A 23,032-nucleotide genomic window follows, 5' to 3' on the forward strand; every position below is an offset into this window, starting at 1 on the left:
CTTCTTTCCTGTGTGTCAGACTAACCCCGACCCAGAGTGTATCTTCCAGTTCAGTGCTGTCCAACATATGGTTCCAGGCAGGATGTTGCCTGTAAAATGCTTATGCACTAATTCCACTAATTAGAGCATTCAAAATAAAAGCAGAGCTTTCCAAGGGTGACCAAAAGGCAGTGCTGCCTTTCTGACAGAGACGTGCCATCAGCCACAGCCAAGGCTGGGAACTCCTGCATGACTGAGGTACTGAGCTAATGTGTCTCCAAAAACACTATGAGACCCCATCAGCCAAGCTGTGGATTTTGATTTACCCACCTGACAGCCCTGTTCAGCCCTTGCAAACTTTGCAGAGCATCCCCACGAGAAGCACCTGCAAAAGGAGAGGAAGGGAGGAACACTTTGGGCTTGGTAAAGTAGGTTTAATAGAGTTGGAAGTGGCTGAGGTGATTACCCTGTGTGAACTGACTAAGGAACAATAGGCAAACAAAAGACAAGTCTGACACAACTGTCACAACAAAGTCATTTCTGAAAGACATCTGACAAGGCAACATCTATTTTAAAAATCCTCAGGATATTAACTGCGAATTTACATTTTGTATTAAGAAGACTAAACATTATGAAAACAGCTGAATTTAGGACAAACAATAGGCCAATAAATACAATACTAGTGCTTTAAAATAATTAAATAACCATTTGTTCTTGCATCTATGTTGCTTCCAAATACTGGCAGAATTCCTTCAAATAAACAAACTGCTAGGTTTTTTGTTTTGTTTTGTTTTGAATTTTTAAAGATTACATGTTGGCAGTAATTCAGGCAAATCTGGACATTTGTTCCATTCATCTGAAGTGAAAAAAAGTGATACATCTATCACATTGCATTTTCTCTCTTAGGAAGCCAAAACTAGGGCCCTCCAGGGAACAAGAAGTTTAATTACAAACTATCACTGTACAAGATAGATTATTGGACATATCTCTGGGAACACATTCAATACAATAAGCCAGTATAATCTGGTATGCAATTTTTTTCTTTTTTTAATGCAAGACCATGGTTCTTTTTTCAGTGTAAAAGGAAGAAATCAGCAAAATAGTGATCAATTAGAGACCTGCAAAGTTTGTTGCAAAATAATGTTCATAATACAGTTAGTGATTCTTCAGAATCAAAAGAATAGAAAAACAAAAGCAGTGTCACTAACTGGCAATCTATTTGTTGTTTAAGTGGTGCCTAAATTTGTGCTAATACTGAGAAAATATAAGCTATAGACTCACAATGCAAAACCACATTGTAGTTTCCAGTTTCTGTAGAGCTTTTTATAATTTTTTGTATCAATCGTGAAAGCAGAAGTGTCTGAATGAAAAACAGAATTACCCCCACACTACTTTCTCCCTTTTCATCTTCCTCATCAAGCAAAAGTAGGGAATTTATTCCAGAATCTCCAGTTAAAAATACTTCTTAATTGCACAGGATAGTTGGTTCATTTCTTTCCACAGAATATTACCGTAATAGGAATTTTGTTAATAAATGACATTTAAATTTAAAAAAAAAAAAATAATTGAAAGTAGTTGTAACCGTTGTATAACTCAGTGAGACTGCTTAATAAGGCTGCATTTTAGATTTCCTTTGTGCAACAAAGAAAATGAGTTATGTCAATAACACTGTCACCAAGGTCAAGCCCCACAGGAGTCCCTATGAATTCCTTCTAAAATCCTGTGTAGATCTGTAAACTATGATCTGACCCACCACATCGGTGAAGTGTGGAGCTTATTTTAAACAACTGCACACTGACAGCCTCATTCTGTTTTCACAAAGATGAAGTGGATCTCTAGAAAAGCACAGAGCTGGGGCAGCACACGAGAGGTGCGCATCAGGTAAACTGATTCTCCTGAGCAAAAGAGTTGCAAAAGTAAACACGAAAGCTTTGTACTGAATCTAATTTAGATAAAAAATTTCTGAAAACCCACACATGACACTAAAAATGAAGACTGATTTGTCTTCTCTAAGAAGACAGATGTCTACTTAGATCATATATATATATATATAAACTGGTACAAATACTATTACCCATGGTAGTAATATTTTCCGTGTTCAGTATCTTTGAAGGTTTTCAAGCCTCTTGATATCATGCAATTTCTAAACATGGTAAAATGAAAATGCAATTATTTTGCCTCAGTAATGATGTTCAATACTTTAGAAAAGCTTACAGCTGCAAATAACAATTATCTGATTACACATTCTCATTTTCCTCCTTCTTTCTTTTCCCAGCAATTAACTTCCTTGTGAATATTTTCATATTTTTTAATTAAAGTAGAAGTGATTAATAATAAAGATTGATAATGAAGTCTCCCCTATGGAGCTGTATCCGAGTAATGCAGAGAGGAATCAATACAGTGTGTGCTGGTACTGAAGTTGCACTAATTAGGTAGAAAAGGCTCATGACCATGATGACCCTATAATATTGGTGACATTTGTAGTCACTAGTAGACAAATACTCGATTTCAGTTGTAAATTTCTTTGACAGAACAATTAGTGAGCACAATCATTCCAATAGTTGGAATGGAAGTAGAGCTTGTCTTTAATTACTTTAGTGTAAAAATATTTGATAATATCACAAAGGCTCAGACTCACCTCCATTCAATTCAGGTACCTGAAAAATAGAAGGTGGCAGCCTGGTCACTTGAAGATACACACATAACCAACAGAGAGGAACAGTAACCACCGGGAAGTGAAACTACCAACCTGACCTGCTCAGTGCCTTCTCATTACTCTACTTAAGGCTCAGATTCTATACGGGAGGAAAAATGTAGGTCTAGGCTGACACTTGTTTATATTATTTCCCTATACTCAGGCCAAATAAATGCTCCCAAAGCCAGCAAAAACATTAGCAGAACCATTTATTTTGTTTCTCCAGTTCCAAATCTACAGGTAGTTACTCCCTACATAATGCGTTTTGCTGAACAATCACGAACACCCCTGACATATCTGAGCACGGTCCTCTCCAGTAGCAGGTAAAGAATCCCTCCAAAAATTGTGTAATAGGTTCTTATCCTCCTGCTACTTAGACAGAAAAGTATATCAGTGATGTTAGGTGTACATGTCCTTACTGTACTAGTATTCTCACTTGAGAGGAAATGAATGAAAATGTCAGTCTGCACAACAGGGATTTCATCACAAATGAACTGAGAACTTTAGATGGCCAAGAACTGAAAAGCTGCAGAAATTACAGCTGGAATGAATGTGATGGAAAACACTGTGATCCTGCCCCTTACAGTAAAACTGTGAAGCAAAGAAAAAGTAAAGGCAATGTTTCACTCAGCTCATTTAAAAATAACAAGACAATGTTTCTTCTTCCTTGGTGTCTTTCTCAATCAGTGTCCACCCTCTGAAAGAATGACTCAGGAGTCCTGAGGAAGACATGCTTTCTGGTTTGCATGACTGCATGATCAAAAAAATGCATCCTAGTGCATATACATTAAAGAGTGTGGAGGAATGGAAGTACAGACAGTGTTCTTTTGGGATGCTGATAATGAAAGCACTTGTAAGTTATTTATCATTGTTTCCAGTGGAGGGGAGCATGGCTGCAAATCACTGAAACCTGATAGATATATATGTCTAGTGATTTATAATTACTATTGAAAATAAAAACAGTTTTATTCAAATGTCTATGCAGATATACCCTCTGTATTCAAGTAGTTAAGAGGCTTGATTCGTCCTGTATGCTATTGGGGGTTCTACCCCTGCCTACTTGTCTTCCAAAGCATCAAAGTGTTCCCAGCAGTGGTTGTCAAAGAACCAGACCAGACAACAGAACTGCCACATCAGGAATCAGAAGTCTTCTGAAAAAGTGGCAGAATACTGCTGTCCTGATATACAGGAAATGGAGCATGTCCCAGTCCTAGATTAGAAACTGAACGTAAAAAAGGTCTCTCTTTTTTTTTTTTTCTCTCAAGCTTTTTCATTTACAGAATTTGTCATTCTGTTCTTTTTATATATATAAATTTGCAAATGTAACTGAAATAAACTGATTCAAGGAACTGAAAACATATCACTACTGTTTTTTTAAAAGCTCATATTAGTCAAACCATCTGACTAGCTTGTGATACTACTTCTGTCACTGAGGTTTGGGTAAAGAGCAGAGCAGCTTTCTCCTGGAAGGTCCCAGGACATTTCACTTTATCTTCTGCCTCCCACCCTGGGTCTCACTCACATATTTCAGTTTGTCTCCCTGTGTGGCCATACTGGGAGCATTCTCAAGATAAACCCACAGGAAAGAAACAGAGAAGAACAGGAACTGTGCAAGAGCCTGCCTGGACAGATTGAATAATGCTCCCAATTTGTTAAGATGACTGAACTTCCCCAGTGTTATTGTTTTATCATTCCTTTGAAATCATAACTTAATACTTTTATTCTCTGTGAACTAGTACACTAAACACAGTTGCTTAATGGTGAAGTATTAGAAAAACATTACTGTAAACATATAATAATAATGTAAATGTACTGACATATGCTTATGATTATTGTTATAAATACCTTTTGGGAAAGCCATATCGAATTTATAAAATTTAGCTTTAACCATGGCCCAAAATTCAGGGTTCTGTTAAACACATTCAGCATGAATCTTTCTGAGTCTCCATGTGAAGACAGTATAGGCTTTCAAAACAGACTGAGCCTGGCCATAACACAACAGGATCAGAGACATACTTCTCCCACAAGGAAAAGCACTTCAAACACCAGGGTGCCAGTCTGTCAGCACTTATCACTCAGTGGGTTATACTATCTTTCCAGCAGATTCCCCTTCCAAACTTATACTTCATCACACTCCTGACCTTGCTGCATGCGGCCCCTTCAGCAGAGTTCAAGTCTGCCCCATGTAAGACACAGAAAGTTTATTCACCACTTCTCACTCAGAGACTTGTTCATTGTAAGCCAAAATTATTTACTCTGCTGCTTTGGGGGTGTTCATGGAGGAGGAAGAGTCTAAGAAACAAGGAAGTCTAACCAAGAAAATGTAATGCTGCAAAGAAAACGAGCAAAAATCTGCCCGTTCAGAAGTAAATGATTGCTTCTGCTCTTGTTTGGTGAGCAACTTTCCATCCAAAAATGGGATGGAAACAGAGGTGGCCAGACCATTTTGTGCTCCAGCTAATACAGTGTTTCAGATCAAGAAAAACAGGCAAGGCTGCATCACTCTGGCCTGCCTCGTATGGACTCGTTTTTTTTTTTTTCCTTTGAAACATTCCATTTGCTGTTCAAGCCAAGACAAGAAAAGAAACATTTTTAACCTTACGGGTCTGATATAAGCCTACAAAATTAAATAGCCAGGACTGAAGTGAAGCAGGTTTTACAGTTCTTAAGAGGCTATCCTTTGTTCCTTCCTTAACAGTACATTATAGCCAGGGAAAACTTTGCAAGCTGAAAGCAAACAGGCAAGAGCAGATTCAACTGCCTTTATCTGAACTGAAATCTATGCAGGTCAGGACCACATGTTACTAAATAGTCTACAAATAAAGAGCAAGTATCAATACCTTCCCTGATGAGGTTACATCTAGGAAGATAAACAGAGGATGGGTGGAGGAAAAGTCTGTATAATGACAGGAATACGGTACAGTCACCCCTAGAGCTGCTCGGACTTCAGCTTCCAGACCCCAAGTCTAAGTTTGGAGCAATAAATAAAATGTGCCAGACACTATTTGCAGACTCTGAGACAAAGCAGCCTGGAACAGCTTCTGTCTATACAGCTAAACACTCATTCCCTTCAAAACCAAGTGGTTCCATCCATATTGTCTCCTGGGAGCCCTCGCATCCCCCCAGCTTACAGTCAGGCAGTTTGGAAATGTGCTCGTTGACAAGAGCAAAAACCAGTCCAGTGAACACGCTAACAAACATCACAGGCCCATGCAGGGCAACACAGTCTTCTGACCTTGTTTAACTTGCAAATACAGATGTGACTCATCTGTCTCCCCTGTGATCGGCTTCAGTCCCTGCACTCACAAGGGAAATGTGCCACTAAAGCCATCAGCCAGTGAAAAGAGCCAGCGAAACATCCCATCAGGTTTTGGCACTTAAAAAATACTGCCTTTCATTGTGCAATTCCTGTGGAAAATACAAGACATGGCAAAACCTTGCAAAATAGTCCAATAGTGTTAATACACATCAGAATCAAACTAACACAGCCATCAGGTAGAAATCAAAATAGGAAGGGGATTCTAGGTTTTATTAGTGTGTGGACAGACAAATTATAGGTGAACTCTTTTGGAATTTAACTCAGGTTTTTTTTTTTTTAAAGGCAGTGCTAGGCTAAAATATCAGCTGGTTTTTTATGATCACTGAAGCCATTTTCAGAAAAGCTTCGACAAAATTGGAATGAAACAGCAGAGAGATGATATCTGCTACAGTGCACACAGGTGTCCTCCTACAAGGCACTGCTGTTTTAGAGAAGTTCACAGACGTGCTTATTTCACCTTCCACGAGATACCAACCACAAAAGACAGGGGATAAAAGCCATGCAGACAGCACTGTGACAGGACACTACTGATCTCCAGTGCTTGTCACAGCCCTCATGCCACATGTCACCACCTCTTCCCTTCTGCCAGAGGACCCATTCAAGGAATCCGTCACAGCTGCAGACAGCACTGGCTGAATTATTATAAACACCTGACATTCAGTGCTGCTGTGCTTGGTGGAAATGGATCTGCAGGACTGAGGACAGAAGGCTCATGATGAAATGAGAATAGAAATGGGAAATAACCTTTTAAGATGTCAGGGTTACAGATAAAGAGAGATATGTGATGAGTCTCTCGTTGTCTTCCACCACATGCTCAGAAGAAGGGATTAATAAATAATGAGTTAAGAAACCAGCAAAATTATTGCTAGCATTGTCATCATATTCAGATGAGGTGCCTAATTTTTTTTCTAATTAATTCATGTGTAAGGAAAACTAAAACAAAAAAATAATCAGCATCGATCTTGGAAGAAAGAATTTCAGGAAGTATTTTATGTCAAAGAACAGCCCTTCTGCCAATCAGCTGTTGGATTTTTTTAAAAAATTTGTCAGAGTTGAGCTTCTGCAGCTTCTTTTCTTTTTTCCATTCCAGAAGCCTTGGGGATGTTTCTCTCCTATTTTTGAGCCCACTCATGAGCTGGGAATTCTCTCCCCTACATGTGAGTGTGAATATGAATGGAGATTGCACAACTGCTTACCTCTTCTCCTGCTGGTTGCTATTTGCCTAACTCTTCCTGACAGCAACGGTAGAAACTTTCTCATGGGTTTATTTGGGTCTGTGGAAACCAAAGACTCAGTGTCCCTACATGTATTTATAAAGTCTTCTGCAGAACAGGAAGACTTTGTTTAACATGAAGAAACTGAAATCAGGAGCAACCAGTTTGTCTGATACAGAATGAATAAGAGAGTCTCACTTGCACAGTTCTTGGCACTTGCACCTCCAGGGATGCTTTAAATAGAAAAGGACTTATACAGAATGGTCTTTAAAACTGAAGTGGATCAATGGTTTGAAAATGCTCTCAATTTCTCTTGAAAAGCATCTGAGAATTGGCGCTACAGGTCCAGTGCTTTGCTCTCACAAGAAATGTATCCTCAGTGGCATGGATTTGTCCGTTTTCACCTTCCAAACCCCCCTAAGCAATCCCATCAAACTGATTGCAAGGAACTATTAATTACCTGTAACTGTGCAAGAGCAAATCATTGCACCTTCATGACTCCAAGCTGAATGAAAATGGTCATACCTCATTTCCAAGGTCTATCTTTCATCTCCAACATACTTGCTAATTTCTTTCATAAGTTTCAACTCATGCTCTTTGTACATAGTATGTACTCTAGTGAGGCTCTGAGTGCAGATGAACTTCAGTGGTGCAGGCAATAATAACACCTATTTTTGTTGTGTATTGCACTTGCACTCCTCAAAAGCTGTTTGCGTCACTTAGCTAGTTGTTTTGCTTAATGTAATCCTACCTGGTGCAACATGACCAGTCAGTGCTGTGACACGAGAGAAGAAACTTCTGCAAATGCCCAGGCTATTGCAGTTATTGCTGCAGCTGAAGTTTGGTCTGATTGCTTCTCTTCCAAATTTTTGGTTGCTTTTTTGCTATTAAATCTTGGAAAGCCTCCAAAATAAAAATGATAAAATCCTGAACATCACAAAAGATGCATTCTTCCACATACTTGTAGATCATCTTTGGCACACTTCCTGATTTTAGCAATTACAGCTTTCCCCCAAGCTCCCTGCATGCTGCCCATAGATACAAGGCTTTGTATGATCTGTCATTTAATTCAGGAAACTATAGCAAGCTAGTGCAGGAATCCTATGGTAGACAGTAGAGCAATTCAATACTAAAGCACGGTTAGGTCTCTGTATGGTTTTCTTGATCGATGTTACACTGCTGATCTATTTTTATGTATTATTTACACTGGGACAGTGCCTAGAGGCCCCAGCCAGGGCAGGACCCCACAGTGCTGCACATACTATCAAGGAGGATACAAGGGCCTCTCCTCTTTGCAGCTTGTAGTCTAAATACATACTGAACGGGAGCAGATGGAGAAAACAGTCAGAGGGAGGAAAAAGTGAGACAACTGTTAGTAAGAGTAACAGGCAGAGCACAACAGCTACTTGGCAATATATAGGCAATGTACAGCTCCTGTCACTGCTGTGTTTTGTCTCTGTCCTCGGTATCGTGTTGTACAACCTGCAGTGACCTGTGGACAAACACTCATACACTGAGTTGTCCTCTGCAAGTCTGAAGCTCTAGGCACTTGTAAACATCTTTCACTGCCCACTGAATTAGGGCACAAAGTGGGTGATGTGAAATCACTGGTTCGCAGTGACCCATGGGAGGATTATGACTTTGGGGTGTCAAGGGAGCCCAGAACGCAGCTGATCTCAGTGCAATTCACATCATCTCTGTCTTTATTCCCTTACGCATTGGCAGTGCAGAATATTGCCTGCAGCAGGAACAGCCAAGAGTCCTTATGGTGTCCAGGAACATAAGCCTTAATTCAACCCCAGGCTCTCTCAGGAGCCAGCAATGGGTGCACCTCCCACCTAACTCACTAAGTCTCACTTTGGCTGAAGATGGGCTTTTAAGCTCACTGCCTTGTGACCCAAATATATGTCTTAAATTAGGGAGTACTTATTTCACATCCTGATCAGAGTAAGGACTGCTTTACACACAGATAAAATCCCCACTGTGTTTAGGTCCTCTGTGCAAACTCTAATTCTCCGAGTTCTCAGGACTGTTCAGCTCTGATTTCCAAAGCAATAGTGTTGGGTCCACAAGGTCAAGTAAAAACAATAAATTTCTGCAAACACTTCCGAATTGAGCATATTTTAGACATTCCCAAGCACAAGTCTAGTCCAGTATCATACTGGAAATCCAGACCCTCTGACACCAGGTCCCTGTCCCTGATGAGACTGATTGCTCACACATCCCTGTCTCTTCATCACTAGATGAGCCAGAAGACAAGGGCTGGAAAAGCAAAGGGACTCTCCCCTTCCCTGCAGAGCCAGTGAAGTAGGCAAGTGACAAGAAATTGTGAGGGAAGTCGGATTCCAGCCGTGTGGAGGTGAGCTCTGGAGAGGCTGGAAGTGGGAGCTATCAAAACAAGCCTGAAAGCAGCCCCTTCTTTCAAGAGTGCAAATCACAGAGTAAACTACTCACAAAGTCACTGCAGGGTAATGAATGTAATAGTACAAGGAGGGAAGGACTCTGACACTGAGTCACACCAACAACAGGATAAACTAATTAAGCTCCTCTTTTTTTGAAGTGAAAACTTGTGCCACTGCATGGGTCAGCAGAGATCTCAGATAAGTCATCTTGGTCTTCCTCATGGATCTGTACTGCTTAACTTTCCCTCAGATCCCCAGCATCCAACAGCTGCTTTACACGTGGACCTCCAGCAGCATCCATAGAAACTCTCAAAATTTTTGTAACTCTTCTCTGAGTAACTTTAATTTTCCCACTTTTTTTCTTTAAATTCACAATGTCCGTAACTGCATTTCCTCTGAGGATCAGTCCTTTCTAAGGAGACAGCTACCACCTAGAGCTAACACGGTATTTCCAACTACTTAGGCTGTTGTATGAAAGCAAGAGACATCACAAGTAGGTTGCCAAAAGAGCTCAGCTCCCACTTAATTATTAAGGTCTGGATTTTCAAGTGCAGTGTCAGGTAACGTGGGACATGTATGCTGTACCTGATACAAAATTTGTTAGTAATACATAGGACAGTAGCACTTCTTGGAATGTTGCTAGTCTGTGTAAGGACTGCTTCAAGGAAACAGGAGAAGTGGGAGCTCTATCAAGTAGCTAGATTTTAATAAAAGGTTTCCTGAATGTTTTACAAGAAAAAACAGGAAGAAAACACAAGTTCTTTGAGGTGGTTTCTGTAATTCTTTTAAAAGAACATTTCAGCAAATACTGAAATTCTTTCTTGAAAAAGACATTTTTCCCCCCCCTTAAAATCAAGCTTAGTTGATTTTATTTGATCCTTTTATTCTTAAGATAACATTCATCTTGCCTAACTTCAACCATCTAAAGTTCAGGCATTGTCTTGGCTCCCTCCAGAAAGGGTGGAGACAGGCACTGCCAGGGTGAATTCATCCCCTGGCTCAGATACTGCGTTGCCCCTGGGAGCACCTCATCCCTGTACAGAAAACAGAGGAAGATTAGGGGACCATCTTACACTTCAGGCAAGTGAAATAAGTCTCATCTTAATTAGCTTTTCCACTCACTGTACTTGCATTGCTACAATATCTGAACATCCGTACTTTCCAAACCTGTAATTCTCACACTCTTTCTATGATAAATGCTAATTTTTACTCATTTACAGACACATACAGCTAAGGGAGGTAGAGGCCAAGTTCTAGACCTCCAAAGGTATTTAGCAAGTTAATTGTCTAAATTAGGCATTTTTCAGGCAGCTGACAAATACTCAGTGATGTAGACAAAGAAGTGGCAGTTGGGTACCCTTAGGAATTTGCTAGGATCTCAGCAGAAATGACTTGCCTAAGGATGTATGTCATAGAACTAACCCCAGGTCTCCTGAGCTGCTGTCCTAACCTTTGGAACGTCCTTAACATCAAGCAAATTCTCTGCTGTTTTTTGAATAAAACTTTTGAAGTATTTACAGTTATGTCTTCTTCTCTGTCAAACTCTAACAAGCTATGCACACTCCAAGCCTTTCATTCTTCCTCATAAATCAAACCTGACTCCAAGCCTCCCTTCTCACTTTTATTGGTCTTCTCTAAGCTATCCTTAGATCTTAAATTAGCAGTAAGAGCACAGTGAGGCCAAAATTCCAGAATTTTTCAGGTGTTACTGTGATACAACTAAACACAGAAACACCAGCACAAAGTTGGATTTTGCACTAAAATCAGTGAAAATACTACATTTGCTTCAGAGTTCTACTCTGGTATGCAGCATCTGAGCACTCTGCATCAGAGCACAGTGCACTGGCATCATGTCTCTTGCACTCAGACAACTAATTGACCGAGACCTTAAAATTTAAATACTTAGGGCATGTCAATACAAGAGTCCAGACACAGTAAGATGTGAATTAGCAGCACACTGGCTGCTCTGCAATCACATCACACAGAAGTGTGTATATTAGAAGGAAGCAACTTACTTAATTTGGAAGCAACTTACTTAATTTGAACACCAGCCTTAGGGCAGACACCCTGTGACAGGCAAATGCAGAGTCAGTGTGAGGAAGATACCACTCTGCTCACTGTTATTCCAGTTGAACAGCAGGTGACTCCCACATGCAGACAGACTTTATCAGTCCAGAGCAGGCTTCAGCACTGGATGATACGTGGTTGTTAGAATAATCTTGGGGAGAACTGCTGAATGCTGAGCATGTCCTCTGACTTGCCTGGAACTTGCACCTGAGTTGCAATATGGGTCAATTTATAAAAGAGGCTCTGTTCCTTTCATCTGGGAAGATTTTTTTTGGAAATTATCTCATTAAAGTGAAACAGAAAAGCAAGTTACTGTAGAGAGAGAGGTGTCAGCCCCATACTACTCAAACTAACTACAACATAAAAACATTATTTCTGGTACTACATAAGTGCAGTTCTCTCCTTCTAGAATAGCTGCCTTGATCCCTAACTAATCAAAACTATCCTGTATCAACCTTGAATTACCATCAAAGCCTAACTATGTTTTGTTTTCAGAAACCATAAGCACAGAGTATGGACAGCTTGTGGGAAATATACAGGTAAAGTATCATGCATCTTTCAAGAAAGATATTTGAATAACTGTAAAAGCTTTTCCAGTTTCAGGTTATTAGAGGGATATTTGATCATCTCCTGTATTAACTAGACCACCAAAACCTTACACTGTTACCCTTATACTAAATGCAGTAGCTTGTTTATGGCCTAGCTTTTATTGTCCAAATACAATTCCGTTTCTGGGGATAGCAAGAAAACAAGATTCTGCAACATCCTTTGTATGGAACTGCCTTGCCCATCTTCTGAAACAGAAAGAGTTAAAACTCTTAGACCAATATGAGAAAGTTCTGCCCAATCACCCAGCTTCAGAACAAGGAAACGTGTTTGTTCTGTGTCAGGGTTTCCAACCTGTGTCTTTCAAACCACCAGAGGAACAAATTACTTCAGAGTTTTACACACACCAGAGAAACCCACACACCACCCTATCTCTGTAGGGGAATGGAGAGTAAGTGCTTTGGCAGCAAACACTGCCAAAAACTCAAATGCCTATTTTGGGACTTTCTCTTAGCCTAACAGAAAAGCAGGAGGTGGAAATGACAGCTACACAAGAAAAGATACCCATGGGACTGAGGTCACACCTTCAACTGGAGATGTCCAGAAAGAGCTCTGAGCAATTGCTGCAGCCTCCACAGCATAGCTGGGTTTTCCTTCTGAGTGGTGGCACACACAGGCTAAGCCTAGGAAGATTTCCATAATATACTGGCAGCTCAGACCAGACCCCATTGGTGAGATTTGGTAAAACAAGTTGGAAAAAAGCTACTGATCTTCTAGGAGAAAACACTGGAGCCACTGACAGAGGATCCTGAGTCCTGAACACAATGCCCACAGAGTCTTGGTGGCTCTTCAGAACAAAATGTTTCCTCATTGTCAATCACTAATTTCTCCATCCTCCATCAGCACCTTTTCAACTTTTCTAACTGCTTGTGCTCACACATCTTCTCCCATGTGGCTCAAAGCAGAACGAAGAGAGTCAGCACAGTTTAAACAGGGTCATGCTTTCCAAGCATCAAACCAGTATTTTGCTGAGAAAAGAATGAAAACAAATCGTACACGGCCTACTGCAAGGCCTTGTGAGATTCCCCCAGGGCCACCACAACAGACCACTGTAATCTCTGCTGATACTTGCAAAGATAACAATGCTGCTCGTTATCAAAGCCACTGTGTCCCAGTTATTCTGGTCTTACACACTATTTCTCTTATAAAGATGAGTGCAGCACTTTATACATTGTCTAATAGTTTATCTTGGAGATGTCAAATCCTACTTTCCATTGTGTCATGTTGAATTCCTGGATGGAAAATACAACACAATGAATCCACACATATTCCAAAATGCTTTTCTCACATCACTTCAGTGGCATTTACCTTGTTTGTAGGGAAAGGAAGGAAGGAAAGCACAGGAAGGATGGAAAGTACCTTTTTTTTAACACCATTTACTAGAGCAGATTTTATTACCCATAAATAATGGTGGTAACCTAGGATAAAAATAGAAATAAAGCCTGTCTTCACTAAGAAAATAACTATCCATATTTCATCACTGACCAACTGCAGAACAGCTGTGCCTGTGATATCAATGTTATCACAAAGGCATTTCTACCATTGTTGTGAAAACCTGGCACAAGACCTGAAATCTGTCTGAATTCTCTCCCTTTAACAGTTTAACACTCCACATGTCAGACTGCTATAGTAGAGTACCCCTGGGGAGTGAGAGATTTTTCTCATGTCAGGACCATTTCTGGGAATTGAGAGGATACAGCAAAACTATGCCTGAAGCTTTTACGAAAGCACAAGAGAGAGTTTAACTGTATGAGATGAAATGAGATGAAATTTCAGAGAGGAGTTTGGAAGCAGGAGGTTGAAACCACATGGAGAACTGCTGCAGAAAAAAGGTGAGGATGGTCAATTCCTGTTAGGAAAGACCAAGCCCTTGTGCCACAGGACATGCTGGCAGTAGCACAGACCCAGCACAATGGAAAAACAAGGATAAACCATGCAGAATCTCGCCTCAGCTTTTAAACTCAATACAACAACTGCATTCTGCTTTTTGCGTTTTTTTCCCTTGCTTTGAAAGCAGATGTTTGGGATTGAGACAAACTCCCTGCACTGTTTGCTGCACACACCTTCTGCTTGTCTGTCAGGCTGTGAAAAGCTAGAGAAATTGGCATTGCAGCTTTCAGTAGTGTATTGTGCCTCAGTATCCATTCTTCATCCTTACACATCAATGTACAACAGCAACAAATTGAGAAAAAACCCAATCCTTCCATCATTCCGTCACTTTAAGACCCAAAGCACAGTAACTCATCTTTCACCATGTAGGAAGGATTCGATTTTAAGTACCATTGAGGAGATAACTGCCTGTGTTGCGAGTTTCATAATGGCGCTCGTGTTGCCATTTAGGAAAGTAATGAGCTGTAGCAAAGTCACAAGAAGCAAAGGACACAGGAGCTTTGGTCTCCTGAGGACAGCATAGTAATTTATCTGTACTTAGAAGTGTAAAACTCTTTAGGGAAAGAAAAAAAAAAAAACACCTAAAATCCAAATCACAGACATGTGAATTTGCAGTCAGATACCTTAAGAAAATCAGCCCATTTCCCCCTTCATATAAATTTTATTATGTGAGTTTAATCCATCTTCAGCCTTCAGCTTATTTTATCTAAGGACAGAAAATCTTTCCATGTGTAAACTCCCTTAACTTCACTGAAAGATGCACAGGTTGTTGGGATGTTACACTGGGGAGGATATTTCTTTGGCATAAATCCATTTTTTACTTTTTTTCAAGGCAGTTTTATGAGATGAAATTTATCTGCTTTTTGTAGATGTCACTAGAGGACTCTAAACACCGAATCGTAACTCCAAAACAAACCAGTACACTGCAAATAGTATTACCCAGGACATTCATCTTAAAAAGATAGACAGCATAGAGCAGCACAGCTAAATGCACCTTTTTTTCCTAGAAAGAGCACCTAAAAGACCCTTGGACCTGAGCAGTGTTAGTAACTCCCTTAGATGCACCAATTTTCTTACTTTTTCCTCAGTTAGGTGGGGGTGACATTCCAAAAATTACATCAAGTCAGCTTTTCCTTAAAGCCTTTAAAGCTTTGAGTTCAATTTGCAAAACAATAAATTGAGTCTTAATATAAACACCTTGGATTTCATGAGGTCTGAGAAAACCTCACTTCTGACAAGATTACAGATTGTATAAGACATCAGATCAACTGACCACAATGATTCAGGCTGTAGTTATGTAAAGCATCCTTGCCTATTAAAATAGTCTTAGGAAAAAATCAGATTAATAACAGAGATTTATGATATTAACTGACTCTTCAGTCACCCAAGTTCAGCCTTAAAGACCAGGATAAAACCTGTCTTCTGCTTTTACCATGCTTTACATGTAGCCAAACCTGCCAACAGCACGTGGGCCACAACAGAGCTGTGCCTGCTCAGTGCCCGTGGTGCTCGGAACCAGGCACTGCTCTGCCCACCTCACCTGCAAAGCTGGGGTGGGCTCCATGTGTGCCCAGTTCTCCCACAGACTGAAAGGAGAAGATCCACCTCTCCCAACACCTTTCATCCAGCCGCCCCAGGGTTAGCACACTCCTTCAGGAACAGGTAGGATTTGTCTCCTCATGATTAATTCAATGGCATAGCTCAGTATCAAGTAGGAAGTATCAACACTGATATCAAAACCTTAATTGGGGCAGATCCAGTAAAGAAGTTTTCCCCCTGGCAGATGGTGCAGCAACTATGCCAGTCTCTTTCTGTTGGGCCTGCCAACACAACACTTGCAAAAGAGTGGAACTGAGGTGGCTGGGAAAGCCACGCTCCAGAACACCAGCAACACCACTGCTGTGCAACCTACATCTGGAAAACTGCCCTTCCAGGTCACCTCAGCACCTGAGCCACTGAAATATGCGCTTGAGATTTCTTTTACATTTTAATTTTTATTTTAATTATTGGCAGAAGTAAAAGACTGACCCTACATAGTCATGGACAGACCTACTGATTCTACTCCTATCTGTGTGCTGGGAGAGCTCATGGCTCCCCAAATGAGTCCCATGGAAGGGGGCTTTGGAACTTGATTATCTTCCAGGTCCCTTCCAATCCAAACCATTTTATGATTCCGTGATGTCTGACAGGCCCCTCCCAATGTTACTGAAACATAGCTAATAAATTAATGAAAGCTGCTTTTAATGAGAAGAGGTTCACTGCTTGTAACTACTGACTATATAAACACAAATGGCAAATTTGTACCTCTGTCTTCTCTGATTTCTATTGAAGAAAAACGGATCTTCAGAGAGATGTAACATGCAATTGCTCTATTAGTAGGACATAGTACAGTAACAGCTTTGAAGACTTATTTATGTTCTTAATAAAGGTTTTCAAGCACCTGCTTAAGAAAGTGAAATAAGACATGAAATTAAGTAAAGGATTTATTTAAAGGTCATTTATATGCAGGGGGAACCTTTCTTTCACAAGTCAAGAGAATGGACATGGGAATGCTACATCCTGCAAAGCTACAGATTATGATAGTGCAGAGAACTTTACAGTCAGAGCTCATTCTTACTGTAAATCTTGGAGAAAATGAACTGCATTTGCAACAGCCTATAACTACTTGTCATTGCTCTTTATTTCCCTCTCTCCAAGTGGAGCTCTCTAGATACCCAAGGATGTTATGAACATTTTTCCTTTATTACACTGTTCTAAAGCCTTTTAGCATAAGCCTTCATAAAACTTCACACATATGCATTATAAAATTACAGGGAATAAGTTCCATATGAAAAATTCATCATATTTCTCCTTACTATTTTTTAGCAGAGATTCTGACATTAAGCATGAGAGCAACAGACATTGTTTTACTTCTTCATTGTGGAAGGGGAAAAAAAAAATCAACTTTTTGCTTTTGGTTAAGAAAGAATTTTTTACATACTCCCTCTTTGCAGTCTTTCCCTTGCAAAACCAAAAAAGGATTTTAGACAGACAAAAAGTAACCACAATTATATGGAGTGTGTCATTGATAAATTCCAGGGGAATACAACAAGCTAGGTAGGCACATACCATTAGATCTAGCTGTTCAAAATCTTAACATTCTAGCCAAGATTAAGCTGGAACATTTGGCTACATCAGCCCTCAGGACTGCACTTAACTTTTAAAAGGCTTGATCTCACTCTAGGCTTAGACTTTAGGAAAGTAACTCTTTCAAGAGAACATTTTACACAGCAGCCTATCTCTAAACAAGTGCTTAAGTCTCTTGAAGTCACTACGGACAGACAGACTGAGAACAGGCCCAAGTCTTTCATTTTATGACAGCTTTAGTTTTGTATAATTTTAGTTAATCCTAGGCTTTCTGTTCCCAGTGCATTTAGTTGTGAGTTATGCTGACACAAGATGAGATCAGACTTGGTGCTGCAGTGTCTTCAGGAATTTTGGAAGAGGATGTTCCAGGAAAATTGGTAACTTCTCTTCTGCCCACCCCCTTGGAGAAAGAAAATAAGAAAGCAACAACAACCCAGCACGTCATTAGAGTATGTTTAGATGTTACAAAGGTTTTAGCCTCTCTTCTGCTGCATGACATCTGCTTCCTGCAAGTCTCCTGATTCCCTGACCAACTAAATTGGAAACAGTTTAATTATGGTTATTTATTTTGCTTTTAAACTGACCACATTATAAGAAAAAGCTCACACAACTCTTCTGTTTATAGTAGCACAGGAAGAAAAATATGCAAAGATGTACAAAAAAGGATAAGTGTTACTGAAAGCTGAGTAATATGCACAGTGTGAAATTCATGCAGTGCAGAAAGTCCTCACGAGTTACAGGTCTCCACGTACCCATAAGCTCTAAAGCATGAATTTGTCTTTAGCCATATATATTCTGAGCCCTTTAGGATTTGTTCTGAAAATTAAGTTGGAAAATAAATGCCTCTAATGTCCTGTGCTTAGTCTGACCAGGGAAACTATTAGGTAAACTCTCAGGTACCAGCAGAGCTCTGAACATTAATCACATTTTCCAGTTACGTTGTGGGGAAGTGCAATGGATTAGTTAAGGCCAGTTTAATGTCCCAGGCTTAAACTACCACACCCATCACACTGATAGTCAATTGAGTCAATGATTCAACACAGATGGGAATCCAGGTTCGTCTTGGCTTACTGTTATCTCTTCTGCCCATTAGGTTATGTGACTTCCATAAATTATTTTGCAGTTCCCGTTAAGAGAAAATAAATCCACATGATGCTAAATGCTGCTTCCCAGCTGTAATGCAAAGTGGAATTTTGGACCACAGTGCTGCTTCCTGACTCATCCTGGATCCCCTCCATGTGACGTTGGATCCATCTAAGCTGGAGAGAGCAGAATAGAAGAGCTGTGTTTTTTTCTTTTTGCTTTTTTCTCTTTTTCTATCACCCACTGTCAGATAACACGTGCGTGTTCTCGCAGCATGTCTCTAGAACATGGAAAAAAACCAACAATACCAGAGAGGGGCCTTTCTGAATACACAAGGATAGAAAGGAGAAGATAAAAGGGCCAAAGATTTATACAGGGATTATTTAAATAATGACTCACTGCCATTGCTAAGTTTATAAAATATATAAAACCCAGACAAATGTTGGGGCAGGGGGAAACTGTGTTAAGAAGTGCGACAGAGGTGCAGCATTATGAAGAAGTTAAAAATAGCACACCCATGGAGCAGAATTTCCTTCACACATAAATACAGCTTCACGTCTCATGCACATGGCTTTACTGTGAGCTTCTCTGTTGCTTGTTTGCAGCTGGAGAAAATCCAGAAAGCAAGGAAAACAAACACATCACACGTTCTCTGCGTCTATCTGATTTAATGACGTTTAGCACACACCTTTGGCTCTTTCCAGGGGTTAAAAAGACAAAGGGCCAAATATAGCTCCGGCAATCCCGCAGGCTGCCGTGCCAGGAGAGCGTGGTGGGAAAGCCTGCTTAACCAGCCCCAAAGGATTCCCTCATGGAGGAAACCTCAAAGAGCACAGAGGTGGCTCAGTGGCCAATTCCAGCACCAGGGGTTTTAGCCAAAGAAATCCTGGCATGTGCTGGGAATTCAGCTGATTCCCAGCTGATGAATCAGCCTCTGTGGATCCATAGGTGACTGGCATGTCTACATTGCAGTGGCACATGGTGAAGAGACATCTGAGATTACAGCTGCTGGGTTTTTAACAACAAAAAGGATGAGAGGAAAAGCAAAACAGGGATTAAGAAAGAATCCAGAAAGACATCATTATTTTGGCCACCCTGAGCTAACAGCAGGCTCACAGGGTGACTCCAGTGATTATGGCCTTCTGCCAGTTAAACTGTAAAGATCCTGCCTGTGTGGGACATTTGCTCCTCTGCTTGTTTTGTGACATGGAGGAGAGGCTGAGCATACCCCTTCTGCGAGGATCAAAATCAGGACAGGTGCTATTGGGAGCATTTCAGCCTCTGCCTTTGCTTTTGAATACCTTGCTGTTTACATGGTTAGCTGCTTAATTATCATTACTTGATCTCTGGGTAATAAAGACGCATTATCCTCAAACACTTTAAAGGGCTCTTTCCCAGTGAACAACATCTATTTCCACTTAACATTCTAGCTTAATTAAAACTTCCCCCCTCCCCCCCCCCAGGGCCTTTTTTCATTTGATTCAATTGCAAAATCCCAGTAGAATGTCCAGGCTGCAGCATAATTTGCGTAATGAACACAGTGGTGTCTGCACTGAAAACATCACCTCTCAGAAAACAAAAAAAACCAAAAACAAAAACAAAAAAAAAATTAAAAAATTGGGAAGCAGAGTAAGATCAGAGCAATTACAGTGTTTTGGAAGGCTGGATGATGGCACAACCTGGAGCTCAGAGAGAAGCAGGCAGATGCCAGTACTTGGGACTGGGGTCCAAACGAGGTATCAATCTTCTGGGGAGCTGACGGTAGCTACTCACCAAGACAAAGATGAGGGCAGGAATACAACTCAAAATTATATCTTTCTGATATTAGTCACCTTACTCAGTACTACTGAAAGACACTTTTTCCTTCTTGGGATTATTATCCTGAAAGCACCTCCCAGCTCTTGTAATAGAAGTCATACTTGTATGTTGAGACACAGCAAAGACTGGTGAAGCTGCTATTTCCATTTCTGGTTAAAGCACTTCTTGGGCAGAGCCCACATAATGACTGTAGGAGACTTTGATTCACAACTCTCAGTGCTTCAGCACTGCACCTAATGCGAGCCTGTTCTGTTGCCCACACCCTGAGAATCCCTGCTGGATTGATCCAGTCGTAAGAAGAGGGAAAGCAAATTTAGTTCCTGGATCTCAGGCTAGTCTGGATATCTAAGCCAAAATAAAGTTCAACTAAAAGTGAAGCCAAGCTGCTCAGCCTGATCAAGACTACAATGGTTCAATTTATGAGATATCTCAGAGCAGGACTTGTCTTGGAAATTTTAAGAAAAAGAGGTGTGGCACCTGCAGAATTTGGATATCTCTGTTTGACAGTAGGTTTAAAATTATGGATTAAAATACCCCAATTCCTCTTTAGAAAGCTATTTAGACACAAAATTTTCACCAAAGACCTTGGCCCTTACACACTTTGCAGGAGATTATGTACTTTTCTGGATCAAACTCATAATAACCTAAATCAACTAACAAAAAAGGAAAAAGGAAAAATCACATCAATTATACTAATGAGGACTTGAAAAACAGTATTGAGGTGATGTGCCATTAGCACTAAACACCTCCAAATGGTGAACAGCGAAATCAAGTCTCTTTACTTGTCCCCCAGATTTGCAAGTAAAAGAAGTGACATGCTACAATTCTTCAAGTTCTTGCCTGCATCTTCCCGGCCTCTGTCAGAGCCACAGACACAGTGTGAGCTGCTGCTTTCTCAGCTTCTGGTCCCATTTATCTCTATTATTCTTGGACAAGTTGTCCCAATTCAAATAGAAGTGAAGCTCTTTCTGAGGAAACATAGGTGGCTGCTTTGTGCTTCTGCAGCACAGTCACCGATTACCTAACGCGCTCAGGAATGTTTCCCTTCTACAAGCAACAACTTTCATTTTGCAATATTCGCTGCAAAACAAGCAGCTGTCCCACCCTGGGAGTTCCTTCACAAAGTGAAGTGGAGGTGTCCCTGTGAGCAGGCGAATGATCTCCTTTCGGCGAGCGCCCCGGGCCAGCCAGGTGCTCTGTGCTGCCGGGGATGGACGCGCTCAGCAGTCGCGCTCACGGCGATGCTGGAGGACTGTATGGAAAGGAAGGAATTCTGCCACCGGTCCAGCAAGCAACAGTTCTGCTGAGGAGCATGGGCAGATCACGCCCTGCTGCCTTCCCAGAGCCCGGAGCCACCTCTGCGGAGCAGAAACAGGCGCAGGGGTGCCGGGCTGAGCGCACGAACTCCTCTCCCATCTCACAGCCTTTAATCCCCGCTCCCCAAAACTGCCTCCTTCTCTCCGTTCACCCCCAAGCCCACCCCTGGTAGAGCCTAACCCTTTCCTAAGCCAGCCCCATCTCCCCGCTGACAGCGAGGCAGGTGGCCCAGGGGCCGCCAGGTGCCGGCACCGCTCCGCTCCTGCCGGGGCAGCCCCGGAGGCGCCCGGGGCAGATGCGAGCGGAGGGTCCGGGACAGGCAGAGGGAATCCCCGCACCCTCCCACACCGCCCTCCACCCCTTCTCCGCGGCGGCGGAAAGCGCCCCAGCGACCCGGAGCCGCGGGGCCGGCCGGTACCTGCCGGGGCTGGAGAGCGGCCGGAGCGCTGCGGGGCCCGGGCCGGGGCCGAGGCCGGGCTGTCGGAGGCGCTGCGAGCGGAGCGCGGCGGCTCCTCCCCGGCGGCGGCGGCGGCAGCAGCGGAGGGTCTCGCTCCTTCTGCGCCGACTGTCAGACTTTTCCTCGGCCGCCCTCCCTCCATCCCGCCACCCCTTTCCACTCCCTCGCACGCACATGCACACCCCTCCAGCAAATGGGCTGCCGCCTGAGAGTGCGCCTGTGTGTCCGGGTGTCTGTCAGCCGGCGCGGGCACACCCCCAGGGCTCCGCCGCAGGTCCGGCACCCGGCCCGGCACCCGGCGGCTCCTGAGACGTGTCGGAGTGCGCACACCAACACCGACCGTGGCAGCGATGTGCCCACCCTGGGATCCTGAGCCCGTGTGCTTTCCCTGGACCACAGCCCCCTCCTGCACTGCCAGATCGCGCACCTGCGAGCTCTCACAGGAGCATCCCGACCTAACGCTGGGATCGCCGTGCGCGGCTGCTGCTCCTCATCCACATGGCTAAAGCAGCCTCAGGTCCGCTCTCTGTGTTCCCATGACACATTCCCACTGGGACAGAACTGCGGGACACCGGCTTGTAGACTGAGTGAGAACAAAAAAGCCAGCTGGCCACACTCACTGATAAGTAGCCCGGAGCTCGGGGCTGGTGCGCATTTTAGAGTTTTCCCGTGTACGGAACTATAGATGCCAGGGACACATCTGCCTTTGCATTTATTTGTTTTTGCCCGCCGAATGTGCTGCATTGGTGGTTCTCCGGCTTTCGCATGCTGCAGACCACTTCCTAAGAGAGAATTTCGCTCCTAGACCAACCACTCCCACACCAAACCATTCTCTCCAACATATTTCCTTCTGTGGCTGCCCGAGGAAGAGCCTTCCTGCCCACAGGCTGAGAGCCACTGCACACATGGCACAGACAGTATCAGACACTTCCAGACAAGACACACTGGGGTTCTTTCAAGAGCTGTGTTTCCCTCAGTGAAGGGCTCAGATTGAAAGCCTTCAGCTGGCAGCTCAGTTGTGGAACAGACCCCGACTGTTGCTCCCATGAAATAACAGCA

General features: G+C 42.2%; 1 protein-coding gene across 1 annotated transcript in view; it reads right to left on the reverse strand.

Annotated features, from left to right (window-relative positions):
• The window catches only part of SEMA3D (semaphorin 3D), a 134,773-nt gene extending 112,680 nt beyond the window's left edge, over positions 1 to 22,093 (reverse strand). The window contains exon 1 of the mRNA XM_032106293.1: positions 21,935 to 22,093. The gene's annotated coding sequence lies outside the window, so the exon portion shown is untranslated. The remainder of the gene's footprint in view (positions 1 to 21,934) is intronic.
• Positions 22,094 to 23,032: the final 939 nt, after the last annotated feature.

This window comes from Corvus moneduloides, chromosome 4, assembly GCF_009650955.1.
Source record: "Corvus moneduloides isolate bCorMon1 chromosome 4, bCorMon1.pri, whole genome shotgun sequence".
In the NCBI taxonomy this organism is placed as follows: Eukaryota; Metazoa; Chordata; class Aves; order Passeriformes; family Corvidae; genus Corvus; species Corvus moneduloides.